Here is a 21,438-nt window from a genome sequence, read left to right on the forward strand (position 1 = left end):
AAGCCTTTCCTAGGAATGCTTCAGCCATAAAAATTTGTCCATGGCAGGCAAGTTTTCCTGGTCCAGAGGGAGATGTCTCATCTTGTGACAGTGTGCTTTACTTCAGTAGTGGAGGTGTAAACTGAAAACAACTGAACGGACTCACCTGTTTGCTGCTCCATGCAAGGCAACAGGGAGTTGGTAAATGTTGTAATTCTCGAAGTAGAAGCTGGTAGACAGCATCTACCCTCCACAATAACACTGTGCTGGACAGACCGGGAGCATGTCCTCTTGCAAAACATGACAGGCCCAGCTCAAACCTGCATGAGTCAAAACAGGGATTTGGAATTGCAGCTTCCACATTGCAGCCAACCACTCAGTCACAAACCCACGGAGCCCATCTCGTCCCACTTGGTGCAAACAACTAAATGTCCCTAGGCAAGAGCAAAATGACTGTATGTAATTCAGTAGTTAAGGCACTCAAGTAGAACTTGAGACATTCAAATACAAGACCTACTCTGGGCTTGAAGGCAAATTGCCCTCATCCTGGATGAGTAAAACACATAGTGCACTAATGGTCTCTGTCTGATTTTTATTAGCATTTTTGAAAGGGCACATTTGCTTCTGCTTCAGAAAGGAAAAGTAAAAACAAAAAAAGAGACTTTTTTAATGAGCCCCTGTCTGGCGATCCTTCATGTTCATCAGCATAAAATGTTTTGTGATCTACTGATAAAGAACACTACATAAGAAGTAGGTATTATTCCTCAGGCATCCTGGAAGATTTAAGCTTTACTCTGTGTACTCTACATTGCTGTTAGTTTGCAAATTTTAAATCCAAACTATTTCAGACAGAACAAAGGCAGTTCTCAGCAAGTACTAATTTCACAGGAAGTTTTAACTTCCAAGATTTATCCATATTTTAGCATAAGTCTCATTTGCAGTTATTTCATGCAGTTTTCTGCATGAAAAAACAGACTTTGCTTTAGGAGATAGTATATCTTGTCATCCTTCATAATGCAAAAATGGTTAAAGCTATTACTTGGCTTAAATGCCTGGGCAGAAAATTTCTCCCCAAAGAAGTTGTTTCATGAAACTTAAAAGAAAAATGGAAACTGAAGTTTAAAATGGAAATAATTTTGCATTCTGAACTGCCATGGAGGTGAACGATATTTGCTGGAACATAAAATCCTTATTTCTGCTATTACAATGCTGGGAGACAGATGTTATTCACCAGAAAAAGTAACATAATGAACAACATAAGCTCCAGCTAGTTTAAAAAAAAGCGGGGGGGCTGATTTCTAAAAGGAGGTTCACTTTTATAAACAGTGCCATCATGGATAAGTTATTCCGTCGCACCGATTCACTGAAGCGCTCGGTTGCTCCATTCCCTATGGCAGCATGAATGCCATTGGACAATCAAGGGAAAGTGAGCAATTGCTAGTCTAACCCAGGAGCTGCAGTCAGACGAAGCATGTTCCCACTGCAACAGAGCCACCTTGAGAGTTGTGCCTCCGAAACCTATATAGGGGGAGCAGGCCAAACCTGATTGAATCTGCTGTCCCTCATTCTTTTAACAAAATGGAAATAAAGATATCTAAATAGAAGCATGTCCCAGGGTCAATGCCTCCTGCTTTAAAAATAAACATTCCAGCTTTCCTTCTGTATTTACTGCATTTACCATTTATGCAGCAGCAGGAGACCATTATCCTGTGACAATGTTCTGCTCCACTGACATTACCTCTTAATTATACCTTCATTAAAACCAAATTAGAAAGCGGTCAGGAAAGTTAAGCCAACTGAATTGCTCATTTGACTGAACATTCTGACACCTTTTTTTTTAGAAAAGTGATGCTGGCTCATGCAACAAAATGTTTAATGATGTACCTCACTGCTGGGAAGCATCGATTTTCATTTTAAATGGTGAACTTGCTGCTCAGTCACACTGCACTCATTCCGAGAGGCCCTGCTTAGTTAAATACTAGTATGATGGTGTAACTGTTTTTGCTTGGACATTTAAGGTGATGATGTTAGACCGGATTTGCCACTGCTGTCTCTTGCCTTCATTTCTTCATTAAAGCCAAGGGCAGAAATAACCTGTACCTGATCAATGCAGAAAGAGGTAGGAAATTGTGCACCCCAGCAACAGCTCTCAACAACGGCATCAGCACCTGCCCTTCACCCTTCCCTCTCCTGCCCTGTGCTGTGAGAGAAGCAGACACAGAAGATGTGTGGCCAGACATCAGCTCACAGTCAGCTGGCTGTTGAAAACCATCCCCTTTTCCTGGAGAGCAGAGGACAGGGTTTGCTGCCAGGCTGGCTGCTGTGCCATCTCCTGTACATCTTCTGCTATTTGCTACCTGTTGAGAGCTCTCCAGAGAAGGTGCAACTTGCTGCCACTGTTGCCCACTAACATCTGACACAGGTGAGTCTGACTGCCTGCACACTTCCTGCATGCATGCTGGAGCAGGTCAAGGGGTAGTCTGGCTTCTGTGAAGTCCTTCTGGGCAACCAACATCTTCTGCACATATGGGCAACCTCTCATGCATGTCAGATACTGTGGGAGTCAAATGAGGGAGGTTCATGCTTCATGCTGAGACCAGAGAGGTCTGTGCCACCAGCATCAGGCTCAGACCTCAGGCATCCAGTCCTTCAGCTTTAGCATTTCTTGAGTACAGCCCTTCTCCCCCTGCCTGCTGCATCCTCTAATAAAGATTTCTCCATAGCCTACAACAGTCAGGTCCTTCAGGAATATGTGGCTGGATCTGAATGTATTAGCTCAGGGACTACCTGACAAGTGCACTCACAAGCCATATCACAAATATCAACAGACAGATGAACCTCTCTTGCACCAGGATGCGAGTTTGACAGAGATAACACACATCATGAATCTACAGATACTGGAAAAAGTCTGAAGATAAGAAAAGACACTAAGTGACAAGGTACTAGTATTTAACAGCATGAGGACACAGTGCTTATTATCCAGTGTTCTTGCCATCACAGTTACTTAACTTCTAGGGAACAACTAATTAGCAGTTGAAATGTAGGGAAAAATGTTTAGGGAACAGTGTGTTTTTTGAAGAGCTATTCCACATGAAGGTAGATAGGAGAGAAATATAAATAGTCCACCTTAAGCAGACAGTAGAGATTAGATTCCTTGCAGTGAGTTTTGCAAGCAGAGTTTGCAGAGTTTCAATGAGGAAAGTCAGAGGCCAAGTCTATCTGCAAACCTGGATGATTCAATATAGTTCATGCCTAGCAGCTTCAATAGCCAGTCACACAGGGAAATAGAAATATTAGAATCATGGGTTCCTCAGTTCCAGTGATCTGATATGTACTTGCCGCTGGAGTTTAAATGCAGAAAAGTTACTTTTTCATGTGTGAAAATTGGAATTGAAAGGAGGAAGGAGAAGTTAAGCACATGCCAAGCTCTCCCTTGTTAAGATTTTAGGGTAGGGGAATTATCAATGATATTACATAGATGCTACAATGCAGACCATAGAAGAAAAGAAACCTTGCCTTTAAAAAAAAAAAAAAAAAAAAAAGCATTCAGCTCCCATTACACCTTTGAAAGGCTATTTAATGTGGAACTTGCTAAAAATGATCAATGCTGGCACTAACATTGGCCATCAACAACAGCACCATGTACTTATGCCAGACATAAGCAGAAATCCCTCTGCAATTTGGAGCACCTGTTCCCATCCCATCTGGTCCCTCTGCTCCTGAGTTGCATCGCTGCAAGGAAGTGGCTCCAGCTATTGCTGAATGTGGCAGGGGAAGTCATCCTTGAAAGCTGTTGATCTGGTGTCTGCCTAGTATACACTGAATGGATTGCACTGCATCTAGGGGGGGAAATAACCAGAAGAAAAATGAGCAAATGCAGGACGATACAAATCTACCAGCCAAGGAGTTATAATGAATCTCTTTGGTTTGGGTACACTAAAGTAGAGGAGAAACACTCTGTGTTCAGCCAAGCTTCTGTTTCTGTACAGGTTGTACCTTATGCTTAGTAGCTAGGTTTTTATAGATAATCTATGATGCTTCATTTTCAGTTCAAAATGAACATAAATTAGAAGGAAAAAAAGAGAGAGAGACAGAGAAAGAGAGCAGGCAGCAAAAGTGAAGCTGATGCAAACATTTCCAGTTCCAAAGCAGGACAAGTAGGATGAGGATGTGGCTGGTTTAGTGATCACTGTAATCAGCACAACTGACTGCTTACAGACGACTAATCTTTAAGTTCGAGGGAGGTAAATTGAGACATGTATTTCAGCTTTATCCTAGCACTACAGGTAACGTAAGACACATGATCTGTGATTTCCTAATACCAAAGAGATTTGTGGATTGTAAAAGAGCACAGAATATAGACATGGGGTAAAGTTACAGAAATACAGATTTGGATTCAGATGTAATTTTTAAAAAGCCTTGAGGTGTGTTCTCTTTCATTTTAATTATTCCTCAACTCCATTCAGGCCCATCTATATTTTAATCAAAAGTGATCATAGCGGTTTCATGGGTAAATGGCAAATGGATCTTGTTAGATGCTCATTATACCTCATTTTGTTAACAGCTGAAGAACCAACAAGAGAAATGAACTTAATACAGCAAGAAATGAGGTTCTGAGAAAGAGAAATGAAGAGCAAGATAAAAGATGATTAAATTAAAGGAACTAAAGCTGTGCCGGACATCCTAATTAAAATGTATAGAGGAATGATACAGCAGGGGAGGCATGAGTATCAACAGACCTGGATAAATAGTACAGAGGAGGAGAGCGTGGGAAGATTTGAAGGTATCCTAGGAGAAGAGAGGTAAGGCAAAACATAAAGAGGAGGTGCCTGGACAGAATCTATTTCTCCTGTTTAACAAGAACAACGATGCAGGGAGCAGAAAGACATAGGAAGGGACGCAAGCCCCACATACGTGACCCTAAGAATGAAACAGTAGGTTGCCCCTTTTCCATCAAAATGAGGCAGGCTGGAGGTAGGTCTATGTACTGGCAGCTTGCAGAGTCCTCTGACCGAAATAAAACACCACAACTATTTTGCTCTCGTTCCACACTGACATCACAACCATCTAACCAGGAGAGGTTGCCACAGATTCATCCGAGTGAAAGGAAGAAATTCAGCTCTGTGTCTTGTGGAAGTACCTCACAGCAAAATATACCAATGCATTTTTCTATGCCTTTCCAGAGAAACCATGCTGTTCCAGAGGCAAACACAATTCTGCTAACAAAGAGAAACATAAGCCTCCCTGTTGGACTCTAAAGGCCCTAGTCACCATGCATCTACATTGGGTTTCTGGGTGGCCTCTGCACAAGAACATGTCAAAGAAAATTACAGACATATACTGTCATTTACAGTCTCTCCCTCACTAAGGCAATGTCTAGCCTTAAACAATGACACTTCTCAGCAGAGGTGAGATTACAACAGAAAGGGACCACCACTTCAGCCCTTACCAGGTGCTGTCTATGACTGCTCACTGGCAACAGATGGTTGGCTGGGCTTTGGCATGAAGGAGCTGCAGAAGCACACAAAATATGCCATTTCTGAGCTCAAAAACCCACTTCCAAAGAGGCAAAGTGTCACATGCTACAACAGCAACAGCAGAAAGGGCCACAGTACTAACTCCATGCCAGAAAAACACAGGCCAGCTGGGGAGGGAAGACAGGGAATGGCTGTTCCTCGAAAGCACACAAACCTCTGCAACTCACAAAGAAAGACTGGTGTTAGCCAAGTAATGTTGTACCACCGTGGAGGAGGATCAGCCCAGCTGCAGGCACCCCATAGAGAGCAAGAAACAACATGAAAGGGAGGAGCTAAACATGCCAACATTAAAATAGAAGCAGGGGGAGCAGGACTGGTCCCTGAGTGAGGTTAGAGTATGGTCACGGAGCTGGGGGCAAGAGGAAACGGGCTACCATGCATTTGCCTTACAACTGCCATCCTTACCTTGAGATGCTGGCGGAGAAGAGCAATTCGAGTTAAGAGGAGAATCTGTATCAGGCAGTGCTGAACTTTCAATACAATGGGGAATGCTTCAGAAATAGAGACAAAATCCACAGAAGAGAGGGATGCAGAGAAGTAGCAAAGCAATGAAAAAGACACATAATAGTTACAGACAAAAGAAAAATTAAAACAATTAAGTAAAAATGTTGCAAAGTGGTGTTTAATGATTCCATCTTCTGAGTTGAGAAGGAAATAGAGTCTACGTGCAGCTGGTAAGAAATAAACAGATGAATAAACTTGAGCTATCAACACATCTTTAGCAGGATGGCTCTATGAAACCCTTTTTTTCCCCCTACTATCTTCTCCACTAAATTCGTAGGCCCCAGGAAAAATAATTAGGCTGCACTGCCAAAGCACATACCTAGATTTTAGCTGTTGTTTGCACTGATGTCACTGAAGCCAAAGCAGTTATTCCAGCAAAGCATCTGGCTCTTGTTGCCGAGCAGCTTACTTCCTACATTGGTTTTCTCCTGTTTTCAGATGAAGTGCCTGAAATATCACAGATTTATATCAAAACCATTAGTATATTAGTACCTTTAGCAGTGATAAATGTCTACATTATCCTCTCTCCTGAGGAAGGCATTGCAGCCATGATTTTTGTCATGTCAAAGCTAGTATAGTCACCCATGGATTACATTACACTGCTGACAAAAAAACAGATTAAAGGAAAATTATATATTTATATTTTAAATAAAGTTACCTTCAAAAACATGGTGAAGCTGAGGGACTGAGTGATAGAATGCCATCACAAACAATTCTGCACACACTAGATGACCAAGGTAACCACTGCTACTATTTATTTTATTTATTTACACAGAGAATTGCACCTTTAAAGAACTTCATGCAGAAGAAAGCGGTGGCAATACCATGATCATCATCCTCTGTGGATGGTATGTAACACAGCCCTGTCAGTCTGCCTTGGGTGTTGTGCAAGGTGGGGAGGGAAAGGATTTCCCCTCAATAGGCTCTCTTCTGCCTTCAAATCCAGCAGGGTGGTCCACAGTGCTTGCAGAGTTGAGGGCTGGGGCAGAAAAGGGACTGTCCTTGGTATTGTTCTTGCTTCAAGCCCATGAACAAAACCTGTTTCACTGGGGGAGGAAACTCAGGGCTCACAGCAGGTCCATAAGGAAACTGTGAGCCTTGCTTCATATCAGCTTTGCCTAGCTCACGTGGGCAGAATGGAGTTGAGTTAATAACCGAGTGAGCCCAATGGTCACAATATGTGTAAAGAAGATGCAGTCCTTAGTTCTTGGCTCGTGACCGCAAGAGCAGGTGAAGCAGCAGCACCCCACAACCGACCTGCAAACAGAGACAGTGTAAGTTGTCTCTTCTCAGCCCTATATTATTCTCCTGACAAATCCTGCTTGCCTAAAATTTGGGCAAGGTTGACAGAGCGACCCCTTTTTTCTTTTTGTCCGGAACAGTTCAGTATAAGAGTAAAAAGTTAGAATTTGCATATATGGCACTTCTACGCCCTCTTTTTCATGTTCCCCACCAAGCAACCTCTGCCTCTTCAAACCAGAACCCTAGGCCTCTGCATCGCCATGCCTCCTGAGACATGCTCATCCAAGGCTTCCTATTTTTCAAGCCTGCTCCACCTTGGCCCCATTCTTTGGTCCTTCATCACATAATGAGAACGTACTTCCTACTGAATTCCTGTAGGCTCATTGGTAAAAGAGCCTTTGCATTACCTGGAGGCAAGATGCCAACAACCAAGTAATCAGTGCCAGCTTTTTCATTTGACACTATTCCACAGGACCTGAAGGAATTCAGCAGGACCTAGGTGTTCTGGCGACATCTTTTTTCTGTATTAGGCAGAGGTTCCTGACTGTTCACAAAAATACTTGAAAGTTAATCCATTGCTTTATAATTGAGTAAACATGGTGTATTTTTAGCCAGGCTACAACCCAACGTTGTTGCTTGCAGCACCTTGACGGAAGGTTCTGTCATATTTCTGCACACATTTTTATTCCTACAGAATTAATTATAGCATCAAATCAAATTAGACTCTCCTTTAACACCTGATTTGCACCCATAATCCAGCAGCTAGACACGACAGTCCAGGTGAAGGGACAAAAGCCCAAGTAAAGCTTGACCTGACAAACAGGAACCTGCATTTTTGACACGGTGTATCGCAGCCGACAGCGCTGCACTCCCTTTAGCAAAAGAAAGTCCTGAAAAATAATTTATCTAGTGACTGACAGGCAGCAGTGTGCTATGAGCCTAGAAGATAATATTTTGGCTGCATCAATTTCTTCTCCTCGGAAAGTCTCTCCCCAACAGCTCTGCGCTGCACAGTACTTCGGAAGGTAACCAGTAATGAGGTTGCATTTTGATCTTATTTATACTTTGTAGAGCTCTTCCCTGTAAATAAACCTACTTTTATAGGCTACTACTCTCTGCTCATTCAGCTGAGAGGATTTTCTTGTAATACTGAGCCTTCCTGTGGTGCTCACACCACATCTGGTCAAGACCCACATCTGACTTTGTATCTGGTTACCTCGGAATAATTGTGCTTTAAGCACTATCACACCTGTGTGGTTGTTAAACCTGCAGTTCTTCAGAGGTTTTGTTTGTTATCCCAATTATAATGATGGGAAAACTGAGGCTCACCCAGAGAGTGACAGTGGATATCTTCATACCTACTCATTTTGAAACACTCACAATAGAGATTCAGATGTGGTGACTGTCCACCAAAGGCTGGCGATGAGCCAAGAGGAAGGAACCACATGGGGAAGGGAACCAAAGCAGGACTTCAGACAGCAAAGTATGCACCCTCACCATATGACATAGCCCATAATAAGAAATGAAGCTGAGCATGTTTGGTTAGACACCAGCAATGTCATATGGGCATGACTCTCTCTGCTGATGACTGTTTGCTAACCCGGACAGCAGTAACTGCCTATTGAAAAAATATCGTAAGTTATAACTATCTGCCAAGTTTCTAACAAAAATGTTGCAGATGTTTAAAGAAAATAAAGAGATGGGAGTAGGTATTCTTTTACTGACTCGTTGCCTAGATCTGGGCTGAGGGGAAAACCATTTCCAGCACAGCTATGCTAAAATTTGGGCAGGTGTTTCCAAGGGTTACCTACCTGCCCAACTGTGCTTTCATTTCCATCTTCGTGCTGAGGCCTGAGCAGAGCCTGTAAGTATACGAGTTGATGAACTGTGTCTTGTGACCCAAGCAAAATTAGCTGAGGAAGCTGAAAGAGCTGGATCTTTTTTTTCTGTCAAAGTGCTAAATTATTAGTGCTGTGCTAATAAGCTTATCTGAACAAATCTTTTTGTTACTTCATAAATGACTTAACAAATGTGTGAACTCAGCTGTGGTATTAACCGTTAGTTAAAACATATAACAGCTGACCAATATGCAGGCAAGTAACACTGCTAGTTAATGTAGATTTAAATCCAAAAGGCATGTGGGTAAAGAAGTCAGCTGAGGAGCAAAGGCGTTAGAATAGAAGATGCCCATCAGCTGATGCAAATTTATGAGGGCATGGGAGTAGGTTAAGTGAGGGATTTAGCCCCTTCAAAATATCTTCCATTAGCACAAAGTAAAGCCTCTGTGAGGGCATCACAGCAGAGTCTAAATTGCCTGATCTGAAAGCACGGCTTCCTCTTAGCTGTCACCGTTTCCTCTAGCTTTACTTCAGTAGCAATTCAACAGTGAGCACATCTTGACAGCCTTTACTGAATTCAACTCAGTATGTGTATGTGTGTGCGCATTAATCATGTGTCTTCTTCAGCTTGCTCCAGCTGAACTGCCATTTTGGGACTGGGAGTGAACAAGGAGGAATAGTTGATAATACTGAAGGTGCTGGTTTGCTGAGACCACTATTTCCCCTGCTGTCTCATAGCATCTCATTGTTGCTTTATACTCCTCCCAGCTGCTCCTCAATAAAAATTGCACCAGTGTAGAAAAACTCGACTGTGGCAAATAGTGTCCCAGTTTCTGGGTCAGGTTCAGCAAGCAGAGATTTAAATATGGCTTTGGCCTGTAGGATTAGCTATAGGGAAGAGAAAAGGACAGTTAGATGATCTTTATCCATCCCTTAATCTCTTCCTATTCCTCCAAAACTGTCAGAAAACTCCATGCTGAGATGATGAGTTGCAGAATGACATGAGTGGACAGAGACTGCTATGCTGAAGCAATGTTTAACTTGCCTAATCCGGGCACCAGTCTCTCTTCACAGGACAGAGTATTATCTCAAAGGTGAATTCAACTGTGGCAACAAGCAAGAGAGACAGCTGACTGTCATCCCCCTGATAAAATAGAAAGCCTCTTCCTTTTAAGGACTCTTTTTCAGTGTCAAATCAAGGAGAGAGAAAACCTCTCATGGGGTGCCATTGCCTCAATGTGTACAAAGCCACTGTTGAAAAATAGGTTAAGTGACTTTTCAAATCCCACTTCAAGATGATTTAATAAGTCAAGGGAGCCATGCCTAGGTACGCAAACATGACATGGTGCACTTGATGCAAAACTAGATGGCTAGTTTCCTGAGGAAGGTTATTAAATTGGCCAGAATGGAGTGGTAGGAAAGAAGATACTTTAATAGCTGGCAAGGGGCATGTTGATAGGCAGACAGACCCCTCAGGGCCTTACAGCAATGCTGTGGTGATGGGTTGGTTCTGGGCTGGCATGAAAAGGGTGATATGCTCTGAGGCAGGCTCACACCTATCCTAGACCTTTCTACAGCCAAGAAGATGCCTCATAAAACTATTATTATACACCTGCATAGAAGTGATTTGGGATATTATTAAGAGGCTAACTTAATCACCAGGATTTAGGGCATAGCTAGGATTTCTCCAAGGTGATAAGCCAGAGGGTACCAATTAGAAAGAATCGTGTATGGCACCAGCTTGATTCAGAAATCATCTTAAGTGAATCAGAAAGCAGATAAGTATTTAGTTGATAACAGCAAGGAAATTAAGTCTCTAAGACCTCAGCTAGGGAGGGCAGGTGGGGAAGCAACAGAATTAACTAGTGTCAACACCTTGTGGCAAATCTCTAGGGTAAAAGCTCTTCTTCCAAAAATACATTCAGTTGCCAGAAATTGAAAGCAAAGAAAGTCTGGGGGAGGTCCATGCGGGATCTGAAGTCTCCTACAATCAAACATGTATTTTGTCAGGCTACCTTAACCCTGGTACAAGGATAGAAGAACAATCCTCCCTGCAACACACACACACACACACACACACCCCTACCTCTCCAGAAGAACAATCAGATGAGAGAGTAGCTGAAATGCATGGATTCCCCCTCTCTGCTTGGGGATGGTCAATAAACTAGTTGAGCACTCACAGGTCAGGATTAGTGGGCAGACCAGTGTGTATGACATTGTTGTGGGTGTCTGCTACAGACCAGCTGAACAAGAAGAAGTAGATAAGACCTTCTTCAGGCAGCTGGAAGAAGCCTCACATTCACAGGCACTGGTCCACATGGGGGATTTTAACCACCCCAATATCTGCTGAAGGGACAATGCAGTAGGGCACAAGCAATCCAGGAGAGTTCTGGAATGCATTGATGACAACTTTATGACACAGACGATAGACAACCTGACGAGGTCAGAGGCCTTGCTGTACCTGATGCTTCCAAACCAGTAAGAACTGATGGGGATGTGATGGTTGGGGCAGCCTTTGACCCAGTGACCATGGGATTGTGGAGTTCAGGATAAGGAGAGGAGGAAGACAAGCAAATAGCAGGTTTGCAACCCTGGGCTTCAAGAAAACATACATTGACCTCTTCAGGGATCCAGGTCCAGGATAATTTTTCAAGGATCATCTCCTCTAAGCTCAAGAATGGTCCATTCTGATGTGCAGAAAATCAAGCAGAGGTGGCAGTAGACCTGCACAGATGAACAAGAAGTTTCTGAGAAAACTCAAACATAAAAAGAAAGACTACAAGAAGTGGAAGTAGAGCCAGGTGACCCAAGAGGAATATAGAAGTATGGGGTTAGGAAAGCCAAAGCCCACCTGGAGTTGAATCTGGAGCAAGACATGAAGGGCAACAAGAGCTTCTACAGGTAGATCAGTAGCAAGAGGAAAACTAGGGAAAATGGGGGGCCTGCTGCCAAATGGAGTAGGTGACATAGTGACAAAGGATATGGAGAAGGTCAAGATACTCAGTGCCCTCTTTATGTTGATCTTTAGTGGTAAGATTTGTCTTCAGGAATCCCAGGCTCCTGAAACCAGTGGACAAGTGTGGAGCAAGGAAGATTTACTGTCAGAGGAAGACAATCAGATTTAAACAGATTGAAGATACACAAGTCCCTGACACCTGGTGGGATGCACCCATGAGTCAGGAGGGAACTGGTCAATGTCATTGTGAGGCCACTTTCGATAATCTTTGAAAGGTCATGGCAATCAGGAGAGGTTCCTGAGGACTGGAAGAAAGCAAATGTCACTCCTATCTTCAAGAAGGGCAAGAAGAATGGTCTGGGAAGCTACATACTGTCAGCCTTACTTTGATCCCTGGGAAGATGACAAAGCAAATCCTTCTGGGAGCCATTTCTAAACACGTGAAGGATAGGAAGGTGATTAGGAGTAGTCAGAATGAATTTATGAAGCAGAAATCATACTTAGCCAACCTGATAGTCTTCTACAATGAAATGACTAGCTCAGTGGGTGAGGGGAGAGCAGTGGATGTGGTTTATCTTGACTTTAGCAAGGCCTTCGATGCTGTCTCCCATAGTACCCTCATTGACATATGGATGAACTACAGCCAGAGCTTTGAGCAGGGCAGTTGGACTTGGACGATCTCGAGCGGTCCGTTCCAACCTCAATGATTCTGCGATTCTGTGTCCTCAGGGCCCTGACAGAGGGAAAGCTGACACAGCCCTCCAAAGAGAAGAGAGCCTTAACGAAAAATGATATGTGTTTTCTACAGCGTTCTGTCAAGTGATATTCCCAGCTAAGTTATCACAGTGGTGGCCTAATTAAACCACATCCTTTCCATCTTGTTTTTCTTCCTCTTCCTGGTTATGAAAGTCTGTGCCCTCATCTGAGTATTACCATTCCAGTTCTATATCTGCTCCCTAAATCCCTTCAAGTGCTATATACAATATTCCCTGCTGCCAGAGGCGGATACCTGAAAATGCAATTTTAATTAGCAGAGTTCATTTCCTAGGGTACACATTTCCCTAGTGTTTGTCCTGCATCTCTAAGGGCATCTATCTATCCATTATTTACAACCATTCAGGCTCAGGCACCTCCAGTCAGGATCATGGGTCCAGTGAAGCAGGGTGTTCACAAAACCTTTGATGGCAAATTAAAAGACTCCAAAGAAAAGATTACACTTGAGATGACCTGAGAGCTTTAGAGCCTGCCTTTCAAAACAGCAAGGCCAGCCTTGCAAACACAAAAAGGGTCTGGAAGGGTACAATTCATATGAGGTTGGATCCACACTCACTATACATCAGTGTGACCTCACTGAAGGTAATACAGCAGTGATGATACACAGAGATCTGCTTGTTTTCCCATATAATTTATGTTTTAGTGTTAATAACTGCACCCACTTTTACAGATTTCAGTTCCACCTGCAAGGTCAAGATGATGCCTCTTTGTAAAATACGGCTTCTGACTTCATCAACAGCACATAGCCAAAAAAGGAGAAGAATGGTGCAGAATGTAGGAACTCTTAGAATATATTAACCTGTTAATAACCAAAGGACACACTTCTGATGGAAGGTGGAGGAAGCCCAAATTTGACTGGCAGTTTGTCCCAAAACATCAGATGCTCTTTCTGGACACAGCACTCTTCCTGCCACACCACAGGACAGACAGTCATGGATCATATGGAACAAGCAATAGAAAATGTGCAGCTGAAGCAGCATGTTCTTGCCTGTGGGAGGGCAGTGATACTACACGTTTGTGTTAGATCACAGAATCAGATCATTGGCTCTTGAGGTGCGTCTCGCTTCCCTGCAAAGTTTCACAGAGGCTGGGGGGTTTTGTTGACTCGTGTTAGGTAAAAATGGCAAGGCTTCCTGCTGCACAATAACATTTCCTCTGAATGCATGTAAGCAATACCCTCCGCTTTCGGTGAGCGCAGAGTACTTAAGTAGCATTTGCAAGCAAACGTGAGAACGCTAGGAGCCTTTTGCTTTGCAGGCATTGTTTCATCAGTTCATTAGCTATTTATAGCTCTTGCCTTTGATCGATGTTTGTATTTAACCTTGCATTTCTTAATTTGTAGGTCAGTCTACATTTAGCACGGTTAATTTATTAGGGCAGATTCTTCTTCTCAGTCAGCTTGTTGGGGGAGGAAAGTGTGTTTAGGAGCTGTAAATCATTACAAACAGATCTCATCTAGTAACCTTAGTAACCAAGTTATATACTGGAACAAGCAATATTTTTATGGTGATATTTTTTCAGTGTGAATAATAGGAGAACAATGATAAAATAACACATTTGGGGGTGCACTTGCCACTAAAAATTGCTATACAAATGGCTCTCTAATTTCAGCGCAAAATTCTAGCCGTTCCTCTTTCAGAATCTCTATGAACTGTCCCAAAGTGAAGCTTTTCTCCTGTGTACACAGTAAGCTAATTCCTATATTAATGAATCTAATAATGCAGAATCCAAGCGTACTTTATAGAGCCTTGAGTCACAAGCTTCATTAAGCTATAATGCTGCTGCTGTGATTGAAAAGAACACTTGGTTTGGCACTTTCACTAAATATCACTTTCTATGACAAAGAGGTGCCAAATGTTTTAAAAGACACCAGAATACCTCCTTGCCATATCAAGATAATTCTGAAAGGCTGGATGGGCACCAATTTTCTAAATGGTACCAACACCTAATACTGCAGTTAGAAAAATCCTCACGTGGCCTGGAGGCACTCAGACTTCTGACTTTGGAGGTTTGATTACTTCCTCACCTGAATGTCTCGGGTGCCAAAAGCTGTTTTTTGAAACTCTGTTGGGGAAACAGCTGTAGCCATCACCTCTGGGGCCTCTGTTTGTTTTTGGAGGCAAAGCCACAGGCCTTTAGAAGCAGCTTCTGGGCTATGAACACCAGCACCCCCAAGGGATGGAGGTGCCACCCTACGGCCCCAGAGGCACGCTCCTACGCACAGCTACCCTTTGGGTCAGTGTGAGCTCTCTGCTCAGCATGCCAGCCTGAGAGCCAGCCAAAGGCGCAGGACTTCCCTTGCATGTGGACATCTAACAGAGGGCTCCAGGTCCTGGACCGCACGCCTCAAAGTTGTATGCTGCAGCCTCTAACTTTAGACACATCAATGCCTTTTTGAGTCTAGCCTGACGATGTTTTTCTCACTGTACTGTGAGGGTTTCAATACAAACCACAGCCACTGTGGCTTTTCACAGACACAGGTACTCTGCTAAATCAGTGCTTGAGCTAACGTTTCATCACCAGTCCTGCTGTACCACTATGTCTGGCAAGAAACATTCTGCTATTCGATACCACGAATGAAGCAACTATGTGGGGCAAGAACAGCAAAATGCCATGGAAACTGAAGTAGAACATTATGCATTCACACAGGGCAAGAGTCAGTGGTTTTCACTGTACAGAAAGTGCCATCAGCTCTTGAAAAACAACAGACAGTCAGGACTTCATCTCCTGCCTCATCAGAAAAATAGACCCTCAAGCAGCATTAGCATCCTGATACCATGCTCATCGAGGCAGGCTGAATGGCTTGTCAAGAGAGCACAGGGAGAGACTCAGATCTACTTTTGATAGCATTCAAGATTACCCCCTACATGAAGATCAAGTCACTTGTGACTCATGTAGCAAAATATCAATTTATGCATTCTCTTGGTCACTGGCTTTTGCCTTTTAGCCCATATCTGTGCCATCTCCTGGGTCAATATGCTTCAGAAAGACATTCAAACCCACTTATCTTCTCTGAGAGGCGATAACTAGTTCCAATAGACACATCCTATATGAATCATAATTATAACACAAGGCCTCTGCTAGCTGGTGAGATTTCAGTGGCTCAGCAGGAGGACTGAACTTTCCTCAGAAAAGCCACCTCATGTTCCTGTCACTTTCTGGTTTCCTACACCTGTTATACCCAGTGTGAGAACATCAATAGTGTCCTAGGCACTGTCTGCAGCAGAGGATATCATCAAACTCTTCCAGGACTTTTTGCTACTACAGATTTACAGAATGGCCTTTTCATCTTTTTTTATTGCTAATTTCACTTTCTATTCATGCTGTCTGTCTATATGGTTAGTCTTTGTGGTCTTCTCTGAGCACGAGGTGAGCATCATTTTTGAAAACTGAAGCAGGTAGCAGGCTCCATGTCCTATCTCTTTAAACAGATAGCAGGTGAGACCAAGGAAGGCTCTCCTCAAGAGTTCCACGACAAAGAAGGAGAAGACAGAACAGCCTTAGAGCTAATGCAGGTTTTCTAGTTTGAATAGGGTGCCTTGCTTTGTGGTAGAAGTAAGCAGGTACATCTATCATTTCTTAGGTGCTACCCAAGAAATGGTACTTGAGCAAACAGAAATCTTGAGGGCTCAGGGCATTCGGTATCTCAAAAAAATTGATTCTTTGAGCTTCAAAGCCAGCTATGTAAATCTGTCTTTGCACTAGAATGGAATTCAGGGCGTTCTCTCAGACAACTGTAGCAAAAATGAAGGTTATCACAAATAACTTCTAAATGTTGGTCATGAACAACAAAACTTCCCTAAGAGGTTTTATTTTGTTTACTTTTTTTTTTCCATGAAACACTGGAACTGAATTATCTTCTACCGTTCAAATGTCAGAAAAGTCTTTCATCAGCCTTCTTGAAGCATAGCTCTCCCATGATATCAAGGATGTGAAATAAAGCTTGCTTTTGGCTAGTTTGCAAAGTCTTGGCCCATATCTGCTAAATACATTAGGATTCCAAAGAATTTCACAAGCTGTTCCAGATAAGCACACAGTAAGTAGGTGAGGCCAATAGACTTATGTCTTTTCTCAGCCAAGTTTTTCATCTCAGAAGTTACAGCACAAAATCACTTGGGCATTTCTGTTACCAGCAACTTCTAAACTGTGCTGCTTTTCAGCAACAGGCCAGTGGATTATTGAAGGACAAATCAGCATTGGTGTGGCTGGTCTAAAGTCACAGTACCACAGAAAGCAGTAACGACCTCGCACAGCTTTAGTGAACAGGCCAGTGAAGACATCTGGGTTTTTATGTTGTTTTCAGAGCTCACAAGTCAGGCTAGAATATTGACAGTTATTTAATTGCTACAGCTGGGGAGTCAGAGGAGGGGAGGTGGGAATCAATGGAGGTGTGATTTCTAAATGTGAGCTGACCACAGTTGTTGGCGATTTCACTTTGCCTATAGTACAGTACGCTGACAACAGAGAAAGCTACTGCAGCCTGGAATTTTTCCTTCCTAAATTCATTCACTCGTGATAAGCCCTGAGACCACAGAGGTTACATTTATATTAGTTTAATATTTATGAGCCATGAAACAAGATGGTTCTGATGAATAAAAGGTGAACTTTTACGTACGCATGTAAAACTCAACTCTGTTTGGCCTTGATATTTCGAAGATAAAGTGGTGAACTCAAACCCGGAAGAGGGATTTGTGGAGACCCTCCTGCCTAGAAAGGTGACAGACACTTGCCCAAGTGAATTAAATTACAGTCTTTAACGTCTCGGTGCTGATACTGACACTGACATCACTGCTTTGCTCCAAACCGTATATCTCCTTTGTCAAGAAACTCCGGCTCCTGTCATCAAGGGGTTCATTAGTTTGAAATGACGAGCTCTGACCTGGTTCAGGCTTCTTCATCACCCTGACCTCATTGTCCGCTATGAAGCAATCCCATTATTTTAAGTGCTCCTTTCTTGTCAAATTGCCTCCCCCATTGCTCTGACGTGCCTGTTTTAGGACATGTCCTTCATATTAGGAGTCAAATACTTCTTGTTAATTTAGACACCTACTATGATCTCCCTTCCCCTTTCCTTTTCATATCTCCCAGAAAAAGCAAAACCAAAGCAAAGCAAAATCGGTGCTACCTGCACACAGCTCTGCCCCCATTGTAAGTCACACTCACCTTTAGCGAGGGAGGGTAGGGTTTTTCCTGCTATATGCTGACAGAACCACACACCCTCCTGCCTGAAAGCTCATTTTAGCAGAGCAGCTGGGGCCTCAGGCTTCCTCTCACAGCACAGCAGTGCCTGCTGGGGACCGACTGGTGCTTGTCCGTACACAGCTCAGGAGCGTGTTTCCATGGCTTTTGTACCGATTTTGGCTTCTTGAAAGGAGCCAGTGACAAAATGTAAAATGTATGTAAGCCCAGTCTTATTAAGACTGGATTATTGATTGCTACATGTTTCTCCTGGCATAAACTGAGCTTAAGGCTGCCAACCTCTATTCCCCATAAGCATATGCTCAAATAGGCATGGATCTCTCGCTAAGCACATGGGTGCTGGCTGACAACGACCCGCAGCCTATACCTCTTTTGCCCAGCTAGTGTGGCAGCTGCACTAAGTATTTGCACTCAGTGCTCCACACCTAATAATACTTCAGCATCTTTTTAACTGCTTTATCCGTTTTTACCCATTTGCAAGCCTTAGGTTCCCAACAACATGTAGATGCTAAGTGGAGCTTGTAAATTAGAGACCTACATGCTGCTGGCTTTTAGTATTAAAAGACTCAAAAGTTCCCTTACTTCATCCCCTGTCTTCCATTAACATCAATTCCATTCTCAGCAGGTAGATCTACCGGTATTGTTTGCCCATAAAAGTCTATTGTGGGCTTCAGTTGACTAGCACTATCACCTTCCAGTGTCAGAGAGCAGGTATAGAGGACTACAAAACTTCTAAAAGTGGTCTGCCAAAGCAAGATAAGTGTTTTTAAATTAATTTTTGGTGACAGAGAACTAGAAACAACTTCAGAAGAAATTCAATCCCTTTGTCCTGGGATAAATGGGTTGCTCTTAATGGGCTTTTCCGGTAACACAGAAAAGGCAGTTCTTTCAAGTCCCAGGATGTAAGACTATATTCTAATCTTAAGGCATCTGTGGGTTGGCTGGGTGGCCTGGGGGTAGTTAACATCTCTAACTCCCACATCTCTCGGCTCATGACAGGACCAAGAACCAGAAAAAAAAAAAAGTATTTGAACAGCAAGGACAGCCATCAACATGGTCATCTTTAAAACACAGATCAAAACCCTAATATTCCAGCTTCCTTCTGGACTAGGTCATTACTTGGGAGAGACTGTTTTTCTTGTAAGTATTAGCCAAATAAGTTTATGATGGTGAATAAAAAGGTGATACCATTTTATTTCTGGTATCTCTCACATTTTTGAGGAAAATGGAGTGAACACTTGGAACAGTTTTGAAACAATGAAAACCAGGGTCATACTGAATGCCTGGTATGTAAACAAGCACTTCAAAGCTTTCCACTTTAAATCTTAAATTTTCTGACCAGCTGCACTGGGAATATTATATATCTTACAGCAATATTATGAAGACTACCCAGATCACCAGGGACTGTCAACAGTTTTTATGGTTGGGCCATGTTTTGTTAGTCACTTTGTAGGTTTAAATTACCATACAAGTACAAAGTATTATTGAAATGCAGAACAGGTGTGCCATTTTAGGCAGGGTGGACTGATACCAAGGCACAGGATAGAACACTTCTGGAGTGCAGAAGTAACGTTTGGTGCTTAAGGGCTTGTAGAAAGTACAAAATAAAACCCAATTCAAGTAAATAAGATGATCTTTCTTATGAAAGAGAAAGTGATATTTAGTATTTCTCCCTCAAGGCTTAGAAACGGCTGCCACTCAGGCAGAACAGATAATACAACTTTCAGACTAATCCGTGAAATCAAGAATTAGAATAAGAACCTTTCCAAGTGTTGTTTTTCCTTGTGGGTACCTTCACTGCTCAGGCTGACTGCTCCACTGCAAAAGAGGGCTGTGAGCTCTCTGCAAGAGGTTTTCATAAATTACAGAGAAAGAGTCTATAGAGGAAGAGAGGGATACAGAAGGACACGTTAGATAGCTAGAGATGCAGACACAAAAATCACTGAGGATCAGTTTCTGAATATGGTCTGGTATTATTAAAGCATTACAGGTATTAATGGCATCTCATGCTAAAACTGGCTAGATTTTGTCTTTGCTGGCAAGGATCAAACTCACTTACTGAGTAAATTAGGAAGCTTCAAAAGCCATGCAGATCTTTGCTGACTACTGTTTTTTCTCAGTAATATTGCACATGCTCCAGAACTGGTCAGAAGCCTGCCCCAGGTAAGAGGGTGAACTCCTTGATGCTGAGCAACTTCAGGGATGGGTACAGGGAGCTCCCTTGAACTGTGGCAAACCACCTTCCAGGGCCACGGGGGAGCTTTTAGGGTTTGGGTGGGACTGCGGAGGGTGGGGGGTGACAAAGCTTATGTATCTGGCAGCCAACCCACATGGAGAAGCACCGTGGCAGTGACCGCTGGGAACACTGTCGTCCTCATGTTATCACCTGGGGATCTGAATTCTGGATATGCCTCTGTTCTCCAGAAAGTTACAAACACAGAGAAAGAGAAAGCAGCCTGTGAAGTTCCCTAGCTGACTACAGAGCTAAACTAATAGGGCTTCAGAGAGAATCACAGCCTTCAGGGTGAGACTGAAGGCGAGCAGCATAAGAAGAAGTGGTGAAGGAAGATTTTCCATAAGAAAACTCGTTTGCAATCATGCTAATAATGCATAGTGTCATTGCAACATTCATTCAAATTGCTTCCCTCTGACTGTGGAGCAAGCAAGCAGGAAGAGGTTTGGTCACCATTTTCACTGTAGACAGATGCAGATAGGGTTTTTTTCCCACGTCAGGTTTGAAGAACTGCAGTAGAGGAAGGTGCCATAGTAGAAGTGAATTCAAGAGTCTACATTTGGTGTCAGAGCAGCCATTTTTGTGCCTCAAATTTCTGTCCATCTAATATGCAGTAGGTCTTGCTTGACTGTGATTTGTTAATATGGATTTTAGAGAAATTTGGGTTGGTTTTCGTAAAACTTGAGTTTATGCAGGAACCAGAATACCTGAGAATGCACAATATCATTTATTATGCAGTGTTCATTTGTCTCATGATGAAAACCAGCAGTCATTCCCTGAGGGATCTGAAACCTCACATTGAAAGTTAGGTGACCCATCACAGCCTGGGAAGAATGAATAGTGAATCAATGAAGTCTGCAGAAAACTGCCAGGTGAGACTTGGTCAGATTTTCCAACAAGGAGAGACTACAGATGAATTCATAAAAATAGGTCTGTGCATAACTCATGAATAAGAAGGGAAGTAAATTCATTAGTTTGCTTATTTGCATCATAGTTCAAACAAACCTGACACAGTCATGGAGGTAGAGGAAAACCCCTCATCTTTTTCTTGCAAACTGAGCAAGTTAAATCTGGGAATTATCAAGAACGTATAAATGCAGCAACCAATGTGGCATGGAAAAGGAGAAACTTCTAGGATTAGCATTGTACTTTGCATATAAAATTTCAGAACTTCCA

General features: G+C 42.8%; 1 long non-coding RNA gene across 1 annotated transcript in view; it reads right to left on the reverse strand.

Moving 5' to 3' along the window:
• Positions 1 to 6,787: 6,787 nt before the first annotated feature.
• The window catches only part of LOC135327311 (uncharacterized), a 46,555-nt gene continuing 31,904 nt past the window's right edge, over positions 6,788 to 21,438 (reverse strand). The window contains exon 3 of the long non-coding RNA XR_010387417.1: positions 6,788 to 7,277. This is a non-coding gene — a long non-coding RNA (uncharacterized LOC135327311). The remainder of the gene's footprint in view (positions 7,278 to 21,438) is intronic.

Source organism: Dromaius novaehollandiae, chromosome 2, assembly GCF_036370855.1.
Source record: "Dromaius novaehollandiae isolate bDroNov1 chromosome 2, bDroNov1.hap1, whole genome shotgun sequence".
Classification (NCBI taxonomy): domain Eukaryota; kingdom Metazoa; phylum Chordata; class Aves; order Casuariiformes; family Dromaiidae; genus Dromaius; species Dromaius novaehollandiae.